Source organism: Desmodus rotundus, chromosome 7, assembly GCF_022682495.2.
Source record: "Desmodus rotundus isolate HL8 chromosome 7, HLdesRot8A.1, whole genome shotgun sequence".
NCBI classification, from domain to species: Eukaryota; Metazoa; Chordata; class Mammalia; order Chiroptera; family Phyllostomidae; genus Desmodus; species Desmodus rotundus.
Window position 1 is genome coordinate 108,203,699 of NC_071393.1, and position 18,970 is coordinate 108,222,668.

The following is an 18,970-nucleotide window of genomic DNA, read 5'->3' on the forward strand; positions in this document are numbered from 1 at the left end:
AAAAATGTTGAGTGTGGCACAGATTGAAGCCTCGACCAAGATGGTCAAGGATCTCGTATCTCTTTGGTAGCCTATACTAAAAGAGCAGTAGCAGGAACAATTTTAAGGCATGGGGGATAGCCTTGGACCACTGAGTCCGTTTGCTGTAGTAACCTAGAAGTGGGTGATAGCCCCCGTGTTTTTGGGTAAATACTCCGAGGGCATTCGGCTCCTTCTCATGTATGAAAAGGAAAAAGGACAGTTGATAATTTACGGGAGGTGGATTTATTAAGTTTTCCTTCAGAGTCCTAAAGGCTAAGCTATCTTGGTCATCTGAAACAATGGAGTCAGGTCTAGTGTTCTTCAGTAAGGCATATGGGGGCTAAGCCACTAGAAGAAATTTGGACTCCAATTTCGACAATAACCAGGTAGTGCAAGAAACTGATGTTTGGTGTGGGGGTTAAGAAAGTTTAAAATGCCTTAAAGCCTATCAGAATCTAGGTTTAATCCCTGTTCTAAGATTGAATATCCTAAATATTGGAGCCAAGTCTGGAGGACAAATTTTAATTTCTCCTTCAAGACCTTGTTTCCTTTAATGGCTAAGATTTCAAGAGATGAATACTGTTTTTGTTTCTGTCTGTGTGTTGTTTGTGCATCACCTTGGGAGGTCAAGCAAAGAAGTAAATTATTCATATATTATTATAGTAAGGTGGAGCCTCTAAAAATTTTTATTCAAGTCAGCCTTTAAAACTTCTGAGAAGGGCTAGGGCTGTCAGTAAAGCCCTGAGGCTGACTGTCCAGGTACATTGTTGTCCTTCCCAGACAAAGGCAAACACATATTGACTATCTCCATCAACAGGGATACTAAAATATGCACTGCATAAGCTGACCAGAGTGAAAACGGTGTTTTCAGTAGGGATGGATGTCAATAGCATGTAGGAATTAGTTATGGTTTTATTGTCCCAAGGTCTTGGACAAATCCGCATCCTTGGCCACTGGACTTTTTGATGGGCAAAACAAGGGTCTTACAAGGACAAGTGCAAGGCATAATGAGTCCTTGGGCCTATGGTCTTCTAAAATAGACTGTGTGCCCTATAAGCTTTATTTATAGAGTACTGGTTTATTCTTGAGAAAGGTTTTGAGGGATCAATCTGGATTTTAATGTAAGGGGCACTATGAATTCTGCCTACATCTGTTGAGGATTTTGCCCAAAGAGTGAGGGATCCAGATTTAACTGTGGGGATGAGTCCAAAGTTTAAACTTCCTTGGTTTGCACAATACCAAGAAAAGGCAAAAGGGGATGAATTTTCCTGAGTGTTGGATTCAAACTCAAGGGCTATTTCCCCCTTAAAGGAAAAAAAAATAGCAGTATTAGAGTTCACCAAGAAATCACACCCTAATAAATGTATGGGAGCCAAATCACTGAAGAGAAAAGGGTGTTTGTCTTGCAAAGGTCCCAGATAAAAAGATAGGAGCTGAGAAATAGGGACATGTTGTAGTTTATTTAAGACCTCCACTATCTGAACATATGCAATACTCTAAGGGACTATTTAATTGTAGTGGTGTTGAGCACTGATAAAGTAGCTCCCATGTCAGTTAAGACTGTTAGGAATTCATCCCCAATCTACAGAATAGTTTCCTTCAGTTTATTTAATGGCAGAATGGTGAATAGACCCTATGTGTCCTCTGGTCCCATATTGGGGTGAATTTGCTATTGGTTCTTGGGCCGTTGTGACTATTTGGATTCCCATTCATAGCATATGGCCAGATTTTTTGCAATAATAACATAGTCCTGCAGGACAGATTTGCTGTGGATTGAGATTCGAAATTGTCTTTTTTTTTTTTTAGTACATTTTACTGATTATGCTATTACAGTTGTCTCATTTTTTCTTCCCCTTAATCCCTCTGCCCAGTACCCCCAGTCCCTCCAGCATTACCGCCCCTTAGTTCATGTCAATTGGTCATATGTATAAGTTCTTTGGCTTCTCCATTTCCTATACTATTCTTAACCTCCCCACGTCTATTGTGTACCTACAAATTACGCTTCTTATTCCCCGTTCTCCCCCTCTCCCTTCCCGCTAATAACCCTCCATGTGATCTCCATTTCCATGATTCTGTTTGTGTTCTAGTTGTTTGCTTAGTTCATTTTTGTTTTTTAGGTTCAATTGTTGATACTTGTGAGTTTGTTGCCATTTTACTGTTCATAGTTTTGATCTTTTTCTTAGATAAGTCCCTTTAATATTTCATATAATAAGGGCTTGGTGATGATGAACTCCTTTAACTTGACCTTATCTGGGAAGCACTTTATCTGCCCTCCCATTCTAAAGGAAAGCTTTGCTGGATAGAGTCATCTTGGCTATAGGTCCTTGCCTTTCATAACTTTGAATACTTCTCTCTAGCCCCTTCTCGCCTGTAAGGTTTCTTTCGAGAAATCAGCTGAGAGTCTTATGGGAAGTCCTTTGTAGGTAACTGTCTCCTTTTCTCTTGCTGCTTTTAAGATTCTCTCTTTATCATTAATCTTGGGTAATTTAATATGATGTATTTTAGTGTGTTCCTCCTTAGGTCCAATTTCTTTGGGACTCTCTGAGCTTCCTGGAAGTCTATTTCCTTTGCCAGATTGGGTAAGTTCTCCATTATTTTTCAAATAAGTTTTCAATTTGTTGCTCTTCTTCTCCTTCTGGCACCCCTATGATTCAGATGTTGGAATGTTTAAAGTTGTCCTGAAGGTTCCTAAGCCTCTCCTCATTTTTAAAAATTCTTGTTTCTTCATTCTGTTCTGGTTGAATGTTTATTTCTCCCTTTTGTTCCAAACTGGTGAATTGAATCCGGTTTCCTTCCCTTCACTGTTTGTTCCCTGTATATTTTTCTTTATTTCACTTTGTATAGCTTTTACTTCTTTACTTTGCAGCTGTAATCAATCATTTCTGTGAGCACCCTGATTACCAGTGTTTTGAACACTGCATCTGATAGGTTGGCTATCTCCTCATTGCTTAGTTCTTTTTTTGGGCTTTTGATCTGTTCTTTCATTTGGGCCATATTTGGTCTTGGCCCACCTGTAATGGGCAGTGCCTTAGGTATTGCCAGGGTGGGAAAACCTACTTAGCTGCATTGTGGTGCTGTATGTGGGGGAGGGGTCAGAGGAAACAAAGCCACTTGCTTAGCTCTCACTCCACTTGCAGTCACTTCGTGTACTATCCCCAAGCAAATTGGGCCCTTCTGGTGCTGATTCCTGGGTAGGTGGGTTTGTGTACGTTCTACGACCCTATGGATCTCTCCAGCTAACTCTCCTGTGAAGCTGGGAGTTTCTCCTGCTGCTGGAACCCCTACAGAGTTTTACAGCCAGAGGTTTTGAGGCTTTCTTTTCCCATGCTGGAACCCTGGGTTGCTCGGTCTGTCTCCGTAGTTGTTCCTCCTGGTTTATCCGCACTTGAATGTGGGACCACCTGGTCCACCAGTCACCGCCTTGCTACCCATCCTCTCTGCCCAGGCTGTCCATCTCTGCCCCTCCTACCTGTCTGGATAAATGTTTCTTTTTTAACTTCTTGGTGGTCAGACTTACATAGTTCGATTTTCTTGTAGTTCTGGTTGTTTTTTAAGTTTGTTGTTGTCCTTTTAGTTGTGCGAGGAAGGAAAGAGTATCTACCTATACCTCCATCTTGGCCAGAAATCTCCTGGCCAAGTTCTTTTCCTGGAGTTTTGATCTGCTCTTTCATTTTGGGCCATATTTCTTTGTCTTGGGGCACTTGTTACATAAGGGGTGGAGCCTTAGGTATACACCAGGGCAAAGCAACCCCTTCGTTGAGTTGTGATGCAGTATGTGGGGGAGGGGTCAGAAGGGGAACAATGCCGCTTGTTGGGCTCTTACCCTGTTTTCAGTCACTTTCCCCATTTCCCACAAGCGAATTGTGCCCTTTCAGGTGCTCCGCTGGTGCTGACTCCAGAGTGGGTGGACTTGTATATGTTCTAGGACCCCATGGGCCCCTCCAACATACCCTCCTGTGAAACTGGCAGTTTCTCCCACTGCAACCTCCTCAGGTTTTTACAGTGAGAGGTTCTGAGGGTTTATCTTCCCATGCTGGAACCCTGAGTTGCACGGTGTCTCGCTCACCAGCTGTTCCAGTTTATCCACACATGAATGTGAGACCTACCCAGTCCACCCGCTGCCCCCTCACAACACCCCTGCCCCAGGCTGCCAGCCACTGCCTTGCTGTGCATCCTCTCTGCCCCAGCTGTCTGTTTCCACCCCTCCTACCAGTCTGGATGAATGTTTCGTCTTTAACTCCTTGGCTCTCAGACTTCCATACAGTTTGATTTTCTGGTAGTTCTGGATGGTTTTTAAATTGGTTGTTTTCCTTCTTTTGGTGTGAGGAACTGAAGAGTATCTACCTACACTTCCATCTTGGCCAGAAGCCCCTCTCCTTTTTAGTTGTCTTTTTCCTGATGTCATCTTTTAGCGTACAAGCTAACTGATTAGGCAGATTGACAAGGTCAGAAGTCCTTTAGGCCATTTATGAAAACAGAATTAAAACCTACATGGGTGTAGATTCAACAACTACAAGGATTCCAGAACTGTCTTTGAAAACAATTTGGAATTTGCTATAAAAGTCATGGCTAGATTAGGCAGGTTTTGGATACCTGCCTGAACTTTATTCCAGTCCACAGGTTTGAGAAAGGTTCTAAGAATCACTCCATGTATCCTTTTGACCATACCATAAGCTTGATCATATAAAAAGGGATGGTGGTTCTTTTTAAACCCTAGAGATTGTTCAAGCTTTTTCTAACCAGCAGTTTTAATCCAGTGTTGTATTAAACCCATGTGGATTAATTGATACAGATTAGAGACCGAGTTGGTAAATTAGGGTTACAATATTGAATTTTTCTGCAAATCTATGGGGAGCCTTAGTTACCTTCAGAAAATCTTTAATTATAGCCGTAAGTTCAGCCTGTGTTTATAGGACATAGAAAGTCTAGGGTGGTTTAGTCGGACCCTCGAAAGGTATAATTTTGAAAGTGAAAGTTTTAATGGGCTTGATTGGTAAGATTTATGTAATAGGAAACAAAGTGCAGATAGAGGGAAGGGATTAGGAGGCATCTTGGTTAGAGGAGGCAAAGAGGAAAGAACAGTAAGATTATAGGAGGGACCTTGGTTAGCACAAACAAAGAGGCCTGTGGTTTTTAAAAAAAACTATATTTAGTTATTTATTTGGTTTAGTGAATTTGGAAAAAGTCCCTTCTAAAGAAGCAATTAAAAATCCTAAAACACATTTACAAGCCTCCACATACTAATTCAAAAACTATCCCATTTGGATTGTTTAATATTGTAGCCACAGTCTTCTTAGTTCAGATAAAAACAAGTTTGGGGACATCAAAGGTTCTCCATATAGCCATTAGAGTTCTAAGTTACCCTTTGTAAAATTGGTCCATTTAGTTAGAAATGAGCATAAGAAAGAACAAGTGAAATTTTTTAACATACTGGCCAGGGGCCCCCAAAGAGGGTCTCCCTTAGAACATTAAGATGACTGGGATCCCATCATCAGAAACAAAGAGTACTCACCAGAAGGGCAATTTGTCTCTATCCAGAACCGAAATAAAGTCACAGACCTTGACCAAAAGGAGGAAGCTCGAGACTGAGAAGAGACTTACCAAATCAATAGTTATGGTGACTCGTGGAAGCGAAGAACACAAAGGGCTCAAGTGTGAGTACCTCGCTCAGTTCCAGAGACTGTCATTCCTTGGTGGTCGGCTCCTTCAGATCCCACTTCTGACATAAGGTAATGTTGACCCAAAAAAAAAAGAAAAACAAGTGGTAGTGCTACCTAAAACAAGCTCAAGTAACTAGAAATCGAGTTTATTCAGGAATAGCAGAGAAATTCTGGACAAGCAAACCACAGAGAACTACAGGCAAGACTGAAGATGTCTGGTTGCTTTTATGGGCAAAAAGTTAAAAAGGGGAAAGTTCAGTTAAAGGCCATGTAGTGAGTTCATTAGTTCAAAGATGGAAAGACATTCTTGGTAGATGCTCATTCGTCAGAGGAAAAGCTTCACTCTTCTATATATCAGACATTTATAGGAAATCAATCTCTCATTCTTTCATTTTTTTTCAAAAGATTTTATTTATTTATTTATTTTTACAAAGAGGGGAAGAAAGGGAGAGAAACATCAATGTGTGGTTACCCCTCGCATGACCCCTACCAGGCGCCTGGCCCGCAACGCAACCATGTGCCCTGACTAGGAATCGAATGGGTGACCCTTCGGTTCACAGGCTGGTGATAAATCCACTGAGCCACACCAGCCAGGGCCCAGTCAATCTTTCCTTTCTATGAGGATGCATGCCTGAGATTCTCCACTTCCTACCCTTCAGTTCCACTTTAGATTAAAGTTCTTTCACACTTTTATGCGTAACAAGCCTGAGGAATGTGCGTGAGTAGCCAAGGACAGATGTACGGCACACACTTAGATACATTATTCTATAGCTCACAGTGGGGAGGGAGGGAAGTATGGGACTGGGTCATCAGACTATAGGAATTAGACAGTAGTTAAAAACTAGAAAAGTGGATGAACCTCCTGAAGGGGAATTATACAGAATGATGTGGAACAGCAGATCAAGAATGAAACTGGGGAACACCACTGTATAAAGAATGAGTATAGGAAGAATAAAATACTGTAGAGAAGACCAAAACCAAAACCAAACCAAACCCAACAAAACCCAACTGGAAGAAAACCAAAATATAGCCAAACAAGAGCTAATATTAAGTGACTGTTAATATCTAGGTTCCACATCAGTCTCTTCAAATGCACTGCTTCATCTAAGCCTAAATAGCCCTAAAATTAGGGGTTTTATTTGATTCCTGCTTCTTAGCTGAGAATACTGTGACTTAGAAAAATAGGTATTTCATGGTAGTTAAGAAAATGGGAATATAGCCAGACTGCTAGGGTTAAAATCTTGCCTTTACATGCTATGTGTTGCAGTTTCCAATTCTTTCAAGCAGGGGATAACAGTTCCAGCCTCACAGGGTTGTTGTGACAAATAAATTAATTACTACATGTTAAATGCTCAGAATAATGCCTGGCACACACACACATAAAAAGTGCTGCATAATTTCAAAGAAATACAATAGTGTGAAATAATAAAACCTAATATAAAACCTAATATATATATTTATAATAAACATATATATCCCATGCTGCTAACCATGACAACAGAGAAATACACATAGACACACACATACACAAACTTATACCGGGCACAGGAAGACTAGATAAATCCAAGGTGAATTCATAGAAGAAAATGTTTCCCCAAATTGTCACAAAACAGAAAGTTACTTTAACATATTAATAATTGCATTTCCACTGATAACCAGTGACTGAAATAAGATTACAGGCAGAATGAGGCTTCTAGATACTAGGTAGCTTATAATGTCAACATATCTCATACAATAAGGGAATATTTCATAAATATTTGTAAGTTGATAGCTAAATACACTTTTCTTTTACATTTTGAAGTAAGATTTACTATTTAATGCTCCAAATTAGGTGAATATCCAAAAGGGATCTGCTGAAAGAAATCGAAACAGTGGTAAAACCCTTAAACATAAATATTTATAGTTTTATACTCATGTAAAGATTGCATAGGACACACCAACTCTCTTAATCACTTTGTGCCATATCATGCAAAGATCAGAATCTAGTTAAGTTCTAAACTCATTTCCTCTCTTGTGAACACAGTGAAAGATCCTGATCTCAAAGGAATAACCAACAAAAGGTATTAAATCTTGAACCATCCTGCAATCCTATATTTAGAGAAAAAGAATTTCAAACTTTATGAACCTGATGTAAAGGTTAAAAAGGGATAGAAATAATGTACTGCCAATTGTAAGTTTACTAAACATACAAAAATGCTTAGCTTAGACTTAAACTATCAAACTCTCTTTAAATTGCTTGCCTTGCCCTTGGCATTGATTACTACTGCCACCTAGCAACAGGTCCAAAAATTAGAGAACACAAAAAATCATCCAGAACTACAAAGTTTCTAAGAAGAAAGATGCTTTAACTTAGTAATTATTTAAATTTCTTCTATTAACCATGAAAATTGAGATTGAATTGCATTTTTCTTAGTTGTTCTTTTCCTTTCTTCTATGTGAACTCATAAATTATGACCTCTATTAATTCACAGATTTTATCCTCAGCCCTGATATTTCTCCAAAATTCCAATCCCATATTTCTAATGCCCCGCTAGATCCCTGTCTCTAAACTTGCTGCCAAAACTTCAAACTAAATATACCCAAAATATAACTCAAATATCTGAATTATTCATCTCTGTTAACTGCACAAACTTTTCATCTTCTAGGCTCAAAATCTGTCATCTACTGATTAAAGGGAGGCAAGGAACAAGATTCAACTAAAGCTTATAAATCCCACCTTGAAAATCACCCTCCACATCTATCTCCTCACTGTTTCTTCTGCCATTACCCTCCAGTTTTTCTTCCTCCTCCTCTTCTTTTTTTTTTTGATTTTGAGAGTATGTTTATTAAAGCTGGGGACAGTGAAACAAGGAAGGGCCTATCATAGAAGTAACAGGAGATAGCCTAAGCAGGGCTGCTTTGGCTCTCTAGAAATGTTATGGGAAAGTGAGCAAAGGTGGTGCTGCTAGCAGCTCACTGGAAAATCAGAGAAAAGGGGACCTTAGGAATTGGTTGATGGGGTAAGCTGGGGACCAGCTATTGCTGCCCATTTCTCCACTGGTTGCAAGTCTTATGGGGACCCTTAGAAAACTCACTTGAAAAGGAGATTTGAGTGGGTGTGCCCCAAGGAGGGCACACTATCCTCATTACCTCTTATCTGCAACTGTAAAACCTCCTACTTGCCTAACACAGAGCAAAACAGGAAACACTTAATCTAACATCTAACTGATTCCTGGACAATCATGGCAAAAATAGGACAAAGTCTTACTACCTGTAAGAGAAATATCATGTAAATTTTGTTCTTAGAAACTACTTTCATGTTGTAAAAAATACTGACATTCAGCATGACACTAAATAGAAAATGAAAGCAATATATAACTTCACAAATACAAATAGTTCTTAAATGAAATGTTTAATTTTTATCAAGTATCATATACATTATTTTGTTGTTTCTGCATAGGCTGCAGATACCTGAATATTTGAATTACAAATTATTTTATAGCAACCCCAGACTTTTCAATATTTTAATGGGTGAAGTATTTTTCTAACAAGAGAACTACATAAAGGATGGATATTCTCTCCAAGAATCCTACATAACTTTCCTGAGTTATCTACATCTTAAAAATGCTTCAACACCTAGCTCAAATGCTACTAGCACTACAATCTTTAACCCAGCCTGAAGTTAGTTTTTACTTCCCTTGAATGCCAAAATATTGTCTATAATTCATACAGCAATAATCATATACTAAATATACTGAAGTGTTATTTGTATCTAGTTATATTTTACATACTTATATTTGTTTATCCCCACTGTAGAGCATGGAGTTGTTTTAAATTATTGATTTTTAGAGAGAGAAATATTGATATATAGTTCCACTTACTTATGCATTTATTGGTTGCTTTCTTGTATGTATCCTGACCAGGGATTGAACCCACAACCTTGGCTTATCAGGATGACACTGAACAACTGAGCTACATGACCAGGGCCAGGTATAAACTTCTTAGGGACAGGAGCCATGTTCTCCAATTATCTATTCTCTAAAACCAATCCACTACTGGCCTACCTCATGAAATTCTACTTCGTGTGGAGTGTAAACTTACAAACACATACAAAACAAATTCAATACAGGAAGAAAAAATACAAAGAAACTACACATACTACAAAACAATGTCCAAAATAGAAACACACACACACACTTGAAGCCTTAGAAGCAGCAATTCCTTTTCTGAAGAAAAGCTCCTACATAAGAAATAAATTGATTAATACCAACATTGATGAAACATCCATAACCACAGCTTTGAGATTAATCCACTCCAACCTCCTAAAGTCATAGAAAGTGCCACTGTAACAGGGAATACCGGGTGCCCCCAAAATGGGGAAGTCCCCCCACCAACCTGGCTGGGAGAAGGGGAAGCAGAGCAGGGCCACTGAAAGTTACTTCGCATACTAAAGAACTTGGTCAGTGTTTAAGTAATGTTAAGTAGCTGTGCCAGGGAGATGGGCCTGACTCTAACTTGTGATATAGCCGGAGGGGCTTGCTTGAGAGGCTTGGAGCTGGCTCCTACATCACAGGACCAGGCCTGCCCAGTCTAAAAATGGCAGCTGAGAAGAGAAGGAGATAAGGGGAAGGGCAGATGTAACCCAGTGTGGCAGGAGTCGGAAATGGGTTACAGAGGAAGATCTGTGCTGGGATTTAAACCCAAGGGTGGGGCAGCCATGTGCTTTTGCCCACACAGCTTAGAAAGGAGCAGAAAAGCATGATGTACCAGCATTGCAGGGTCTTGGCCACATGGTTTGAAAGGAGGCAGAAGGACCCCCACTGGCCCACCATGAGGATGCAGTTTTGAATTAAGAGCAGGAGCAGAGCCAAGCACAGATGACTAGAAGAAGCCAGAATACAGATAGGATTCTGCCCAGCTAAGCTACAGACTTCTATTTCTTTTCCTAAGATGGTACCTCTGACTGGCCTGGTTTGGCAAGGGGAGGAAGGACTGTGTGTTTGTGGGTGTTTCTTTAGTTTGTAAAGGGAGTGGGATTTAACGGCAGAATTCTGACATTATTCTAAAACTGTGTAACTTTTGAATAGTTCCTTTCCTTTTCATAAGACTCTGGCATTGGGAGTCATGGTTCTTACTGGTGGTGGGCAATAGAACCCAATGGTTCTGTTATACCATGAAGATATAACTTAGGAAGCTAAGGAAAGGGTTAGGATTTGGGAATATCACCTTACCATGTTACACAGCACCCTATCTGCAGAAAGCATTCAATAAACACTTGCTGGTTTGAATGTAATTTAACAACTAGTCCTATATATAAAATTCCAGAAGTAAAAAAATATGTTCAAAATGCTCTTTCTTCAGCTTTTCTTCATTCTAAAGAAAATACTTTATAGGATCACAGTATCTAAAATTTTCTGCAAATAATGCATAATGTCCCTTGTATGACATAAACCACATTTTTGATGCCAAAAAAGATACATCCACAATTTAATCATTCAAGATTTTCAAAAATAACCCAATGATTCATACATTGTATTCTTCCTATTTTTAGAATGGCTCAGGGGATTTGTGTCAGGGGACTCTCAAACTCCTTTCTTAGTTTCTAAGAAAAACTTCAATTTGATTTTACATTCTCAGAAAAAAAAGGGAAACGTTTGGAGAGAATAAAATAGTTTCATAAAAAGAATTTAGTGCTATATTAAATACAAATTAATGACAGGCAATAAAAAAATCACAATTTAGTCCTGACTGGTGTGGCTCAGTGGATTGGCTCAGAGGATTGACTTCCGGACTGTGATCCAAAGCATCACCAGTTCAATCCCCAGTCAGGGCACATGCCTGGGTTGCAGGCCAAGTCCCCTGAAGGGGGCACATAAGAGGCACCCACACATTGATGTTTCCCTCTCTCCTTCCCTTCCCCTCTCTCTAGAAATAAGTAAATAAAATCTTTTAAAAATATGTATGTGTATATATGTATAAAATCCCAACTTAAAAAAATCACTATAAAAATTTAGCTTCAATATCTATTCTCCTTTTGAAAAGAGATGCCTGTGATACATGCTAACAACTCTAGGTCTGAATGATTCAGGGGCTAAAGGAAGGATTCAAGAAGAAAGGGGAATGGGGAGAAAAGGCATACAACTAATTGAATAACAATAAAAATTAAAAAAAAAAAAAAAAAGAAAGAAGAAAGGGAAGGGCTTTGACAGAATCAGAACCAAGGATAAAATGTGTACTCTAACAAAGATAGCCAAGAAATGGAAACACAATGGGAAATGAAGGAACCTGTGTCTGGGATGAACCTAGTCAATATGTGTAAGCTGAAGAAGTGTTACTAGAGAAAAGGAAGTAGTATTTTTAAAGAGAAAGATCAACACTAAAGTGAGGAAACTTACTTTTTTTTTCTTTGCACATGACGTACAGTAAATCACAGATCCACTTTGAATCTTGGTTTCCTCATATTCCCCCCTTTTCTATTTATTGGCTCTTTTGTGTGCACCAATGACATAACAATAACTAAGATATACTGATTTTTTGCTATATGCCAGGTACTGTTCTAAATGCTTTATATGCATTATATCTCATTTAACATTCTGGACAGCCCTATAAAGTAGTTAATTTACTTCCCCCTTTTTATTATTAGAAAAGGGAGGATTAGACACGGTGTGTTATTTGCCAAAGGTCGTTTGTCTCACAAATGCATAGTAGGAACTGGAACTCAAACATGATTCAAGAGCACACACTCTTAAGTGCTTTCTTACACTGACTCTCAAATGATATAAAGGATATATTTTATAAAGCTTTTTTAAATGGCCATTCCAATGTAAAATGGTGTTACAATTCTTATTTCCACTAACATTTCAGAGTCACCATTAATCAAAAAACCAAGCAAGAAAGAGTTAAAATATTTAAAGCATATTCATGTGGAAAGTCTTAACACTAAGAAAAAAAAATTTTAAGATTATGGCAATACCAATGATGTCAAGTCCAGTGCAAATTTTGGTTGCCTGTGCCAAGTGTATATAGACTTAAAGAAAGATTTAAAATAATATCAGCTATGAGATAAAAGAAATTTAAAATATAAGTCATGACCTGAAGCTTTTTCTCTTCTAAATGTTACTTTACATTAATACTTGATGAATGATACTAAATAAAATCAACGAGGAAAGAATTTATCTAAAACAGTGTTTGTCAGGCACTGTTTTAACACTTCACAAATACTTATTTAATTCTCATAACATTCTATGAAGTACTTATAATTACCTCATTTCACAAACGGGAAATTGAAGCACACAATGGTTAAACATAACCAGCTCAAGATCACAAAGCTAGTAATTAGAGCCAATACTCAATTTAGGCAGTTTAGTTGAAGAATCTGCTCTTAACCACAGGCTCTGCTGCAATTCAAGGAATGATTAAATTCTTTTTTCAAAAGCCAATAAAAAGTAATAATGATCAGGATGAATGGCCATAAGAATGGAGATAGTCACTTACCTCAGTATACATACTAACACGAAGGAACATGTATAAGAAATATCTTAAAGGTCGTAATAAACAGACTAAGCTGAATTATCAGGAAAAATCATTTTCATTATAATAGCACACCAAACATTAGTCTTTGGAAGAAGAGGTTTCTTTTAATTTTCATATGAAATTGCATTGTTAGAAAAGTGAAAATGAAATTTGGAGACTAATATTATTTAACACTAATATTAACTTAAAAAGACTTTATAGACAGTCCTTCCTGGTGTGGCTTACTTGGATGGAGTGTCATCCTACACACCAAAAGGTTGGGGATTCAATTCCCAGTCAAGGCACATACCTAGGTTGCGGGTTTGATCTCTGGTTGGGGCACATGTGCGAGGCAACCAATAGATGTTTCTCTCACATCAATGTTTGTGTGTGTGTCTCTCTCTCCCCCCTTTCCTCTCTCTCTAAAATCAAGAAAAATATTTTAAAAATATTTGATAGACAAGAATTTTATCACTCTTTGATCCACTCAATTTATGAGGAAGCAAACCACTGTGGTAAAGCTTTTAAAAAAAATCACATTAACTAGTGGAGTCCACAACAGAATTAAGGCTAAATTTGAACCCTTTTAAGGTACAATAGATACTTAATATAACTTTATTTTATGAAAGAATCACATATTGCAAAGGACTATAGTATTTGCCATTTCGCCTAATTTTCACAACTCTGAGAATTAAAGATGGCATGTACTATTATTCTTATTTTACAAGTCAGTAAACTAAAGCTAGGGAAAGCTAAATACTTTGTATGGTCCAGGTAGAGCAATCCTCTGATTCCAATTGCTCTTTCTATCATATGTTATCAACAATTTTATGCTTTATACTTCTCAGGTTGTATCATAACAATTAACATTTAGCCCAGACAATCTGGAAAGTATAGAACACATAATGAAGTTTTTTGATCTTTAAAACATTAAGAATACTGCTAAAAATCTCATTTTGTATCATGTACAATTTATTTAGCTTAAATGACCCAGTTAAATCAGTGGAACCCAAGAAAAATCTGCACTTATTTAAGCTAAGTGAATCCAATTTCAAATGTTAAATATGTGATATAATGTGACCCTAAAATAGTACTATTTTTCAAGAATTAAAAAAAATCAATTCTTTTCTGTGGTCAAGATGCAGGCATAGGTAAACATGCTTTACCTCCTTGCACGACTACAAAAAAATTACAACTAGACTTCAAAACAAATATTACCCAGAACCATCGGAAAATCAAGCTGTATGGAAGTCCACCAACCAAGGATTTAAAGAAACCACATTCATTCAGACAGGTAGGAGGGGTGGAGATGTGGGGTGGGGGGTGGCAAGGCACAGAGATGCAGTGTGGCACAGAGAGTGGGCTGAATGGGCAGTCCCACATTCCTGTGTGATGGATAAAAATGGGGAGGTACACCTGGGGAGCAAGGGAACCTAGCCCCAGGCTAGACCACACAGCCCAGGGTTCCAGGGCAAGGAAGATAAATCCCAGTAACTTCTGGCTGTAAAAAAGAGTGGGGGGGTGGAGCAGTAGAAGAAACTGCCTGATTTACAGAAGACTCCTCTTAAAGGGGCCACAGGGACTTACACACATACCTACCTCCTCTGAGACTGAGCACCAAGGCTACAGGTGGAAGGGCACCAGTTGTATATGGGAGGAAGTAAAGAGACTAGAAAAAGGATGAGTGCTGGGCAAACTTCCAGAAGCCAGGCAGAGGCAGTCACCTCTTCAAGCCCCCCACCCCACACCAAGCCACAAAGTGGGTTGCCCTGCCCTGGCGATTACCTAAGGCTCTGCTCCACACAATTTACAGGTGCCTTTTCTACAATAGGCCACACTACTATAACAGGGTGTCAGAGCAGCTCTATCTAATACACAGAAACAAACACAGGGAGGTTGCCAAAACAAGGAGACAAAGAAACACGGCCCAAATGACAGAACAAAACTCTAAAAAAAAAGAACTAAACAAAATGGAGATAAAGAACCTAGCAGATGCAAAGTTCAAAACACTGGTGATCAGGATGCTCAAGGAACTCATTGGACCTGGCTGATGTGCCTCTGTGGACTGAATGCCAGGCTGCAAACCAAAAGGTCACTGGATCAATTCCCAGTCAGGGTACATATGGGAGACAATCTGTTGATGTTACTCTCTCCCCACCTTCCTCTCTCTAAAATCAGTAAATATATCCCCTGGTGAGGATTAAAAATAATAAATAAATAAACTAGGTGTGACCATGTGACAAGAGAATAGTAATGTAGGCCTGAACCATACAAATGTCCCACATATGCTTCTGCTTGCCCTTTGCCCTTCCAACTCCATGCAAAAAGCATAGACCTTTACTGAATAGTTATTATATACTGAATGCCTACTGGGAGCTGGGTTATTTTTTTTATTATCTTATTCCAACAAGTGGATGGTAACAAACTCAATTCATGAGATCCTGTCTCCTGAGAATTATGCATTCCAGCCAGACATGAGAGAGCAACAAATTATTATATTCATCCGAAGAAATGTCCAATTCTCCATGAAGCGCAGTGCAGTCTAGCCTTAAGGACAATGAAATACAGAGCGTGTTTGCTTAAATGGCTACCTTAAATCCCCATTATCTGAGTTTATGTTTCTTAAACATGGGTTTGAACTGTTCCTATATTGAGTTCACGCTTCTTAAACGTGGATTTGAACTGTACACCCTCTCAACAGCTAAGCAGTGATTTGCACACAGTTGGCCCTAAAATACTGAACTACATTAATATAAATAGCACTCCAGTTCAGAAATATAAATTCTCATTTTCAATTATGACCTTTGATATCAAGTAAATGAAAGTACCTTAAATATGTAGAAATCATGAGAAAAGTAGTGTTTTAAAGCATCATTGGAAATAGGAAAATAAGCATGATCTTCCTATGTAATCAATAATAGAAGTTGCAGGGAAAAAGTCATGATTTTAGGTTAAAACTAAGATACAACTCAAAAACTGAATGGATAACAATAGAAGGTGGGAGAAAAGAATTTACAAAAGCTGCTATGTGAGCTGATCTACTTTTGCTTTGTACTATTTACAACTGCCTAACATAAGAATATAAAACAGACAAGCAAGACTTTTGCACGTACAAGGAATACTGTCCTAAGCCCTAGATAAGCAGGTAGGTACCGCATTTTGCCATGTATAAGGCACTCCGTGTATACTATGCACCCACGTTTTTGGCCCAGACTTTCAGGAGAAAAATCGTTCATTTTAATTTTTTGTTGGGAACCGCCCTGCCTGGTTTCAGAGGCTGTAACCCCTCATGGTTAAGGCTGAGTCAGAGTTGGGACCTTAAGCCACAAAGCTTGTCTCCCTGGCAGAAGTGCCACTTCTGCCCACTTCACCCTGCTTGGCCCTGAGATTGACCAGTTAGCCAATGACGGGTAAGAATCCTCAAGGGAGGATCAACCTAAGACAGGTTCTGGTCACGAAAGAGGCCCGCAGGGAAGGACTCGGGGGGGCTGTGGAAAAAGGGGGTGATGGACCCTCGCCCCTCGGCTGTGAAATAGCCTGAGTCCTCATTCTGTCTGCAAGAAGTCTCCTAATCTCTTGGCTGCCTTACTTCCCTTGCCTGACTTAAGCCTGAAGCAATAACAGAGGGCAGTGCAGTCCTGTGCTGGGAGGGGCGGATTCCCTGGGGAATCAGGCCTAACAAAAATACATACATTCCTGTGAAACCTACTTAATTTGTACCCTCAGTTTAAGAGATAAAGGTCCAGACCTGAGATGAGTCTGGCGCCTAAAGTTTTATGGCCCTCTAACTAATTGGCTGTAACTCAGAATAAGCCCTCAGAGTTCTCTGTAAATCTTGTACTGTTTAACCCTTACTGACTGACAATGATCAATGAGCTTTATCTGTATTCCTATGCGAATGAACCTAATAAAAGCCCCTGGAGAGAGAGGCTCGGGGCCCTTCTCCCCCTGAGAGAAACGGCCACCTTTCCTCGCCAAGCAGATCATGTCTTGGTAGTCTTTTCCTTCGGCCCTGGCGGAACCTGGGGGGCTGCGTTAAAGCCCCCCGTCAATTTTTAAATTAAATTATTTATTTATATTTAGAAACAAAACTGATTATGGTATTGCAGGGTATTATTTTGCATACAGGTATCATTATTGCTTTCTAGAGTGAGACTTTTAACACATAAGCATAAAAGAATTAAAAACATATATAGATACTGAATTAGCACTACCCATGTATAACAAGCATCCTTATTTTTCCAAAAATAAGTGGGCAAAAAAGTACGTATTATACACAGCAAAATACAGTAAGTGGGACATATATGCTTTACGGATACTAGGCTGCACGTTACTACCACTATTATATATTCTATGTACTAGGTTCAAATGATAGTCTAGCCTCTACAGGAAAGATTTTAAAAAGCAGTAACACTCATATGTAGTTAACATCAGTGATTTATATTTTAGATCCATTATCTTATTCGATCCTCGCACCTCTAGGAAATAGACAAGGTTGGTATTGCTTTCAATTCAGCACCTGAAGAACAGCCGAGGCAGAGATGCTGACTCCCCCAAAGTTTAGTAAGTGGCTCCTACTTCGATGTCTATGAGATCATTTTACCTCGATAACAACAATCGATTTACTTGCAGGTATGCTGTATTGAAATAATTTCAAGTTAGAAAACAAGAGCAACATTTTACAAGGACTACCACATCTTAAGTTTACGTCCATGGAAATCGAACGCCACACACAATTTAAATTGTCAAAAATAAGCTTAAGAGACACGCGGACTAGTAATTTAACATGAGTTTCTTCGCGAAAAAATGACATTATCAAACACTTCCTTTGGGTTAAACGCTCTGTGGGTTAAACGAGATGATAACACACGTAAAGTGCTGAAGATAGAGGCTGGTCTTCTAGTTCGTACTACGCCATTTCCCAAGTAAAAACGTGTTTTCTGACCTCGAAAATTAACAAACTCAGGGGGTGGGTCGGAAAGAATGCGAGGGGACGGAGGCAGGAGCAGGGGAAAACAAGGTCCTGGCTTACTTTTCCTTGAACGCCTGGCGAAGGACGCTACACTTTTAATTTAGAATGACCCAAAGGAAGTGCTGGAGGCGGCGGCCCTCGGGATAGGACTCTGCGGGTCTGACCCAGACTAGGCCCGCAGCACCAGAAACCACACCACCAGAAACCGCAAGGCATGGTCCCTCTTCCCGGCTCTTCCCCATTAATCTCAAGGCCAGAGACTCAGCAACTCCGGCTGTCTGGCGGCCACCCGTCCGGCCGCCGCCCGTCCAGCCCAGGCCCTCGCCCACCCAGCCCAGGCCCTCGCCCACCCAGCCCAAGCCCTCGCCCACCCCGACCCCGCGAAAAGTACCTCAGCTACAAACCCGCACTGACGCGGGAGCGAACACCAGCTCAGTCTGGCTGCCGAGTGGACTACCGGAACTCCTCCCCTCTACCTCTCTGATTGGGTATTTGTGTAAAGGAAGTGGAAGGTGACTGGCCAGCAACAGAGAGGCGGGCTATGCGGAGCACGAGGCTCCAGGAATTGCGCGGACTTCTCGGCGCCCGTGTGGAGCCAGTTCACGTACATCGCTGTACCACATGTTACTTTACCATCGCCCCTTCTGTTACGTTAACGGAAATTTCAAAGACTCATTGGTTGTGATAAAAGGGTTGAGTCTCTTGAACGTCTGACCAATAAGGGACGAGAATTAAGCAAGTTCCGCCTCTTCCTTGGGTGACAGAACTCTTCCGTTGACATTGTGCAACGTGAGTTCCTTTGAGCGTTTTAGATGCTAGAACTTCC

General features: G+C 39.7%; 1 protein-coding gene across 1 annotated transcript in view; it reads right to left on the reverse strand.

Moving 5' to 3' along the window:
* The window catches only part of WDR89 (WD repeat domain 89), a 42,139-nt gene extending 23,446 nt beyond the window's left edge, over nt 1–18,693 (reverse strand). The window contains exons 1-2 of the mRNA XM_024568143.4: nt 18,536–18,693; nt 5,623–5,740 (exon numbers count right to left, since the gene is read on the reverse strand). The gene's annotated coding sequence lies outside the window, so the exon portion shown is untranslated. The remainder of the gene's footprint in view (nt 1–5,622; nt 5,741–18,535) is intronic.
* Between the last annotated feature and the right edge of the window lie 277 nt (nt 18,694–18,970).